This window comes from Triticum urartu, chromosome 3A, assembly GCF_056163025.1.
Source record: "Triticum urartu cultivar PI428250 chromosome 3A, HENAU_Tu73, whole genome shotgun sequence".
NCBI lineage: Eukaryota > Viridiplantae > Streptophyta > Magnoliopsida > Poales > Poaceae > Triticum > Triticum urartu.
In genome coordinates, this window is record NC_141875.1 from 590,373,539 (window position 1) to 590,382,722 (window position 9,184).

The 9,184-nt window shown below is 43.4% G+C and overlaps 1 long non-coding RNA gene across 1 annotated transcript; it reads left to right on the forward strand.

Moving 5' to 3' along the window:
• The first annotated feature begins 7,313 nt into the window (after positions 1–7,313).
• Positions 7,314–8,476, forward strand: LOC147980682 (uncharacterized). Its single transcript, XR_015598589.1, has 2 exons — positions 7,314–7,733; positions 8,320–8,476. It is a non-coding gene; the product is annotated as an uncharacterized LOC147980682 (long non-coding RNA).
• Positions 8,477–9,184: the final 708 nt, after the last annotated feature.

Consider the following 9,184-nt stretch of genomic DNA (forward strand, 5'->3'; position numbering starts at 1 on the left):
TCATGTATGGATCTCTCAAAAGGTGTGTACAGCAAGGATGATTATGGTAAACTAACAAGCAAAGACTCAAATCATACAAGGCGCTCCAAGCAAAACACATATCATGTGACGAATAAAATTATAGCTCCAAGTAAAGTTACCGATAGAAGTAGACGAAAGAGGGGATGCCTTCCGGGGCATCCCCAAGCTTTGGCTTTTAGGTGTCCTTATATTATCTTGTGGGTGCCATGGGCATCCCCAAGCTTAGGCTCTTGCCATTCCTTGTTCCATAATCCATCAAATCTTTACCCAAAACTTGAAAACTTCACAACACAAAACTTAAAGTAGAAAATCTCGTGAGCTCCGTTAGCGAAAGAAAATAAAAGACCACTTCAAGGTACTGTAATTAACTCATTATTTATTTATATTGGTGTTATACCTACTGTATTCGAACTTCTCTATGGTTTATAAACTATTTTACTAGCCATAGATTCATCAAAATAAGCTAACAACACACGAAAAACAGAATCTGTCAAAAACAGAACAGTGTGTAGTAATCTGTAGCTAGCGCAAGATATGGAACCCCAAAAATTCTAAAATAAATTGATGGACGTGAGGAATTTATCTATTAATCATCTGCAAAAATAATTAACTAAATATAACTTTCCAAATAAAAATGACAGCATTTCTTGTGAGCGCTAAAGTTTCTGTTTTTTACAGCAAGTTCAACAAGACTTTCCCCAAGTCTTCCCAACGGTTCTACTTGGCACAAACACTAATTAAACACGAAAAACACAATCAAAACAGAGGCTAGATAAATTATTTATTGAATAACAGCAAGAAAAAATATTGGGTTGACTCCCAACAAGCGCTTTTTCTTTAAAGCCTTTTTAGCTAGGCATTGATAATTTCAATGATGCTCACATGAAAGACAAGAACTGAAGCACAAAGAGAGCATCACAAAACATGTGACAAACACATCTAAGTCTAACATACTTCCTATGCATAGGCATATTATAGGCAAAAAAATTATCATGGCAAGCAAAAACTAGCATATGTATGGAAGAGGAAAGAAACAATAGTAATCTCAACATAATGAGAGGTAATTTAGTAGCATGAAAATTTCTACCACCATATTTTCCTCTCTCATAATAATTATATGTAGGATCATAAGCAAATTCAACAAAATAGCTATCACATAAAATATTTTCAACACGATCCACATGCATGCAAAGTTGACACTCTTCCAGAATAGTGGGATTAACATTAACTAAAGTCATGACCTCTCCAAACCCACTTTTATCAGAAACTTCATAAGATTGAACATTCTCCAAATATGTGGGATCTAAAGTTGACACTCTTCCAAACCCACTTTCAATCATATTGCAAACACTATTATCAATCTCATATTCATCATGGGGCTTAAATAAATTTTCAAGATCAAAAGAAGAATCACCCCAATCATGATCATTGCAACAAATAGTAGTCATAGCAAAACTAGCATCCCCAAGCTTAGGGTTTTGCATATCATTAACACAATTGACATTAAGAGAATTTATAATAACATTATTGCAATCATGCTTTTCATTGAAGGAACTATCAAGTATGGGTGCAATAGCAACGATCTCATGTTTAACATAAGGAACTATAGCAAATTCATCTTCATAAATATTGGCATCATGGCCACAAGAATAGCAAGCATCATGTTCATCAAGGGATATTTCAACCAAATCATTGAAATCATCATTATCTATAGATTCATGCATATCATTATTTCTTCCAAAGCAACGGTCATTCTTTCAATAGATTCTTGGACATAGACATTATGAGCAAAGTTTTCATTGCAATATTTAAGTATGACGGAATTTTCAGATTTATTGAGAGTAAAATCATACTTTTCAATCAAAGAAGCAACTTCATGAGCACCCTTAAAAACGACAAATTCTTCAATTTGTTCGATATCATAGTAACTATAAACACCCTTTGCATAAGAAGATAAGATTTCATTATCATTGAACTCACATAGGTAGGGAAGGTGTTTTTTAGGGTTCTTAGAGCAACAAGTAAAATCACAAATTTCACAAAGATTCCAAGCATAGCATAGCAAACTATTTATATGATACCATAAGAGCTTCCCTTTTTCAGACAAACGATGACGCACAAAATGAGCATGCTCATCTAAAGATTTCCCATCAACTAGGCTAGTTGGGGTTTCAGCACGAGCGCATACGGATCGAAGATGATCCAAGTAGAACACTTTAAGTGGATCCATAACAATAGATTATTAGAAAGCAAAGATGCAAGCAAATGGAAGGCACATGGTAACACAAGCAAAAGAGGCAAATAGAGAAAGAGAGGGAGGATAGAGAGAGAAGGCGAATAAAACAGCAAGGGTGAAGTGAGGGAGAGGAAAACGAGAGGCAAAAGGCAAATAATGTAATGCGGGAGATAAGGGTATGTGATGGGTACTTGGTATGTTGACTTTTGCGAAGACCTCCCCGGCAACGGCGCCAGAAATCCTTCTTGCTACCTCTTGAGCACTGCGTTGGTTTTCCCCAAAGAGGAATGGATGATGCAGCAAAGTAGCATAAGTATTTCCCTCGGTTTTTGAGAACCAGGGTATCAATCCAGTAGGAGGCTATGCGCAAGTCTCTCGTACCTGCACAAAACAAATAAATCCTCGCAACCAACGCAAATAGGGGTTGTCAATCCCTATAAGGCCACTTACGAGAGTGAGATCTGATAGATATGATAAAGATAATTTTTTTGGTATTTTTGTGATAAAGATGCAAAGTAAAATAAAGGCAAAGTAAATAACTAAGGAAATAACTAAATAGTAGGAGATCAATATGATAAAGATAGACCTGGGGGCCATAGGTTTCACTAGTGGCTTCTCTCGAGAGCATAAGTATTCTACGGTGGGTGAACAAATTACTGTTGAGCAATTGACAGAATTGAGCATAGTTATGAGAATATCTAGGCATGATCATGTATATAGGCATCACCTCCGAGACAAGTAGACCGACTCCTGCCTACATCTACTACTATTACTCCATTCATCGATCGCTATCCGGCATGCATCTAGAGTATTAAGTTAAAAATAGAGTAACGCCTTAAGCAAGATGACATGATGTAGAGGGATAGACTCATGCAATATGAAGAAAACCCCATCTTGTTATCCTCGATGGAAACAATACAATACGTGCCTTGCTGCCCCTACTGTCACTGGGAAAGGACACCGCAAGATTGAACCCAAAGCTAAGCACTTCTCCGATTGCAAGAAAGATCAATCTAGTAGGCCAAACCAAACTGATAATTCGAAGAGACTTGCAAAGATAACCAATCATACATAAAAGAATTCAGAGAAGATTCAAATATTGTTCATAGATAGACTTGATCATAAACCCACAATTTATCGGTCTCAACAAACACACCGCAAAAGGAAGATTACATCGAATAGATCTCCACAAGAGAGGGGTAGAACATTGTATTGAGATCCAAAAAGAGAGAAGAAGCCATCTAGCTACTAACTATGGACCCGTAGGTCTGAGTTAAACTACTCACACTTCAATGGAGGGGCTATGGTGTTGATGTAGAAGCCCTCCGTGATCGATGCCCCCTCCGGCGGAGCTCCCGAACAGGCCCCAAGATGGGATCTCGTGGATACAGAAAGTTACGGCGGTGGAATTAGGGTTTTGGCTCCGTATCTGATCGTTTGGGGGGTACGTGGATATATATATAGGAGGAAGGAGTATGTGGGTGGAGCAACAGGGGGCCCACGAGGGTGGAGGGCGCGCCTGGGGTAGGCAGGCGCCCCCCCCTACCTCGTGGCCTCCTCTCTTATGCCTTGATGTAGGGTCCAAGTCTCCTAGGTCTTATTTGTTGAGAAAATCACGTTTCCGAAGGTTTCATTCCGCTTGGACTCCGTTTGGTATTCCTTTTCTTCGAAACCCTAAAACAGGCAAAAAACAACAATTTTGGGTTGGGCCTCCGGTTAATAGGTTAGTCCCAAAAATAATATAAAAGTGGATAATAAAGCCCAATAATGTCCAAAACAGTAGATAATATAGAATGGAGCAATCAAAAATTATAGATACGTTGGAGACGTATCAATCTCCTACATAGATCTTGCGTGAGGGTAGGAATTTTTTTTGAAATTGCATGCTACGTTCCCCAACAGCTCATAAGCAGTTTTTTGGCCACAAAAGCAAATATCAAGAGTTTGCAGCAAGCAGTAATTTCGCACACCACGGGGCACAACCATTCTTGTGCAGAATGTGTTTGTGAACAAGGTTTTTTAATGCTTGGTAGCTAGAATAGGTAATTTTTCTCATAGTTCGAGAAACCATTATTACCAACAAAGGATACAATTTTAATTATCTCCCCTGTCGTTTGGGAGGGGCAACCCGGGGAATTCTAGAGCGTCGTCGCCAGGTCCTAGACACGACGCTCCCTCTCGGTGGCACACTCCTCTCCCATGGTGAACAATTCCTCGAGGCGAGCCAGACGACGGGTCCATCTTGTTGGTGGTTGGTTGCGGTCCAGTTGTAGCTGGTGGCTGCAATGCAGCGGTGGAGGTGCTCGATGGCTGGAGGCTTGTTCCCTTGGCTTGTGGCAGTGGTGCTCGAGGGTGAGTGGCCTCTGGATGTGCCCTGCAGCGGGCTCACGTACGTGGCCTATGGCGATGTTTCCGACATCCAGCTCCATATATGTGGGGGTTCAAGGTGGACTCTCATCTTGGTTTGTGATGACTCTGGATCTACGGTTGTGGGACACTGCATCTTGGGGGCCCTCATCGTCTACGCACAGTGGCGTGAGGCGGTGTGTGCGCGGCGATTTGAGGCAATGGTGAAGGTTGGGTGGTGGCGCTGGCATCGATAATAGCTGGTGAGGGTATTGTCTGACCATACCGGAGATTCTTCATCATTGGTATATTGGTTGGGCGGTGATTTGCTTTCAGACGCAAGGACGACAGCACAAAAGGCGGTGTATTGTGGTGTTGCCTGATACAAATATGCCATTAGCTGCCACCTAAGAGGATGTTGAGGGTTTGCTGGAGCGTCCCGAATTGGGAATTTTAGTGGTGCTTGTGACCTTCCTCCCGCGTCAATGGCCTTGTCAAATCACCGCCCTATTGGCATACCAAAAGGATGAATCTCTCTCTCTCTCTCTCCCTCTCGGCTTTATCATGCATGGTGTCATGTCTTAGTCTTGCTGGTCCCCCCCCCCCCAAATCGATTGATTGCAAATTCATTTTGAGTTGTGTGTGAAGTATCAAATGCGAGAAGCCGTAGATTAATTGCAAGCCTGTGAATTATTGGGTTTAGTCCAAACTAATCTCCAACTCTAGATCAACTTACGTGGCATCTTTGAAACCTTACATTGATACCACTTGTTAGAATAATTCAAGGCACATGTTGATCCGTCGAGGACAAGCAATCACCGCTCACAAGCACGGCACCAAGATTTTTTTAACGAGGTTTAGCGACGTGGGTACATCTTCGGGGCATGACTATATATGCTCCTCCCCATGTACTAAATCTACATAATACAACCGATAATAAGTCCGTCATGGCCATCAAACAAGAGTCCGACCACCACACCACTATCAGCCCTGCCACGGGCATCCAGATCGTCCCTCTCGTGATCTATGCCTAGCCTACCAGAATATGTCTAGTCTATTTGGCTACCCTTTGGTGCCTTTATATAATAGGCTCAGGTTACACAGTTTGACTCAAACACGTAACTCTCTGCTAATTACAAGTCGAATTGTAGCATGACTTGTACAGATAATATTCGACGCATATTTTAACATATTTGTTGGGTTAGTCCCACATCGGTTGGGGTAGGAGACAGAGCATGACTTATAAGGGTGGCGGTGCCCCTCGTACCAGGCTAGTCTTTTGGAAAATAGCGCCCAAACCCTGGTATAGCACGTGTTGCTCTTCGGATGGGCCTGATTAATGGGCTGATACGCGCCTGTAGCAGGCCCATGACACATATGGGTCAGAATCGCTGGTTAGCGGACCTGGAATTGTGTATCAAAGCCCAAGTACTTGGAATAGAAATCTTGATGGACTTATGGGCCGGTTGTGACTGGTGGGTGGGCCACAACGCTTGTGTAGCAGGTACATGATGCATGTGAGTCAAAAATGCTGGTTAGCGAGACTGGGATTGCATAGCATGAATTACACCATTTGTCAAAGTAGTTTCTTTCCTGTGGGTTTTGACTTCTTGATCGGTTTTGTCACCTTGATGTAAGGACAAGTTTCAGTAAAAGCTTCCACGCTGAAGTTTGAGTGATATGCTGGCAAACTGGTTGGCTTACTGGACGGTTTACAGCCCTGAAAGTCTGGCGGTTGGAAGCTGAAAATTGGGAGGGAAGACTAAGAAACAAGTACAGCTAATAGCTAAGAAGATGGCTCGACTTCTTTAAGAAACAGGCAGAATGGAAAAGGCTAGGACCTCTAGAATAGGGTTTTTTTTTTGAGGGAGACCTCTAGAATAGGGTTATGTGTGGAAGAGAATCTACAGCTAATACCAGTTGTGGAGACAAAGTTCAGACTACAAGCAACAGTAAGATTATGATGAACGTGTGGAGCAGCTGAATTTTCAAGGCACAAACATGTGCCACTAATCGTTCATGGTGAGGTTGCTGCTAATCTGCTATCTTGTTGAGTTATGCACACATTGTATTTCTCTGAGAAAAGAAAGGGCATACTGTACACAAGAATGCTGGAGAGCTGCACTTGTTCTTTTTTCTAGGAAAAAAATTCTATTAACTACTTCGATTGAAAGTTGAGAGATCTCACCTTATCTGAACCAAATGGTTTCACAGTTGACTTTGTATGTATCTTTCGTAAAAAAAAGGAGGAAAGGTCAACTGATCCATCCGTGACCCATTCATCCTGATCCCCTTCGAGCTCTTTCAATCTACTGTATCTTCTACTTCCTTCATCCCATACTAGTGCGAGGGCTTTAGCTGTTCTTTACTGCAGCGCGTAGATATTCTCGTGGATTGGCTGACGAGGAACTCTACTGGTGCTGAACCTGCTGTCCAATGCAAGCGATGATGTGCACCCCAAATGCTAGAATACACCAAACACAAGTGTCCGATCTCCATCACCATGCACTGTCATCTACTACTACCACATGATCTACCGGTCCCTTTTGAGTTAAATAAATAAAATACTCCACCGGTCACCGGAGTTCGGTGCCGACTCCGTTCTGACGTCCCATTCCCCTCAACACACCACCACACCACACGCAGAAGAGGAAATGCACCACAAATCACAGCGCACCCAGAGAAATAGACAAGGGGAAAGTCAGAAGCAAGCCCATAATCATCATGCGGGCAGAATGATTGGCTTCAGCGCGTTGTACGCGCATCGCACACCCGCAAGCTCCGTTTATCTATCTATATGTATCTATTTCCGGACGGTCAACTGCCTCTGCATGGCAACGCAAAGCGAGCCGGAGCCCTACCTGACGGTGGCGCGGAGTTGAATACTCCGCGAAGAAGACGGCCACGAAACGCGGTGGGAGGGAGCGGCGGAAGTGGCGTCCGTCCTGACGGGCGCACTATTCCACCAAGCGCGGGAAACAGGCGGTGGTGCGCATTGACCGCCCGACTGGGGTGGCGCCGACGGCGACGGCCATGGCCTCCCGCGGAAAGCTACTTCCAGCTTTGGAAGAAAGAAAACTCAAAGCGCTCGCACACATCCGTTTGTCCGGCTCACGGGAGGTTATCAGCAGTAAGTGGCCATTAGGATTAGGATTAATTAGAACTCACAAGAGATCGTGCATGTTCTTGGCTGACCTCACAGCGTAGCGCCAGGAAGGCTCGCTCTCTTGCTTCCTTTGACTGGCAGCTCTCCTTTTTTTGCTCTCAAGGCGTGGCTTGGGCACTAAACTAGCGCTAGATTGGTTCCGAGCCATGTGAATTGCACCGCTTAATCGCTGAGGGCTCATTCGGTTTGGAGGAAACTAAAACATAGGAATTATGATTAGTATAGGAATTTGATAGGATGACATTTGCCATCCTGAGGAATTGACTTACCTCGTTCCTACGCATAAAATGAGTTTTGAGTGGATGTCTAGTTTCCTTCAAAAACACAGGAAATGAGTAGTATTCCTATGATATTCCCGTACGCCTTTCCTACGAACCGAATGCATCTATAGAAAAATTTTCTCTGGAATCTTTGTTCCTATGTTTTTTTTATGAAAATCCTCCAAACCGATGAGGCCTGAGTAGGTTCTTTAGGATAGCGCTATAAAAAATGATTAGGCTTTGCTTCCCTGCTCGATCGTTGAGCTAACCAATTTGTTTATGGCCTCTAGGTACCGAACCGCATCAACGGCGACTAGGCGCCTTGTGGATTCACACTGTCTGGTGCCATGCCTGTAGATGGATTGGGCCACTTGGTCAAAGGGATCCTGGTTTCTCAATCTCACGTTTTTAAGATTCCAATTGAATGAATCTCAGTTCGATGGAGAATGCTTGGTGATCCTCGTTGCAGTGTTTTGACTTTTCTTGTCCATATAAATTCTGTTTAGCCGGAGGTAAGGATTTTTTTTTTACGAGGGTAAGTTGCCTGATTTTAGAATCTGGGTCAATCGATTTGGGGGAGAAGGAAGCAAGAGGCGAGGGCCTCGGTTAGAAACGAGCCGTAGTCGACGACGAGTCGACCAAGGCAGGTTTGAAGGTTAACAGTTCGAGGTAGACAATGGTGGAGACAGGGGGACCAGCATGGGCCCTGGTCCCCCCTAACAATATGGATGTAGTATTAATTTGTTGATGAACAGTGCAAAAATCAGTGATTTTCTATTGTTAAAACCCTATTTTTCATTGTCTTGGCCCTTCCCAGCCTGTTTTAACAGCCTTCGGCCCCAATGATACAATTTTCCCGGCTCCGCCACTGGAGGTACATGCGGAACATGCTCGTCGTGAAAGTCTGGTGGTGCGTCAATTTAGAGGGATGACCGGGGGTGGGCCACACATAGATGGGCGGCGATGAAGGGAGAGCGGGGCAACAATCTCCGCCAGTCGCCGCTGGGGTCAGAAGTAGGCGGTTTGGCTTAGGTTGCATCTGCGGCGGTTAGAGAAGAAGAGGAAATAAAACATTTTGACGCGACTAAAGCTTACCACTCCCATGTAAATTTGACCGACCATACATAAATCGCATTATTTTGGGTAAAGTCAATT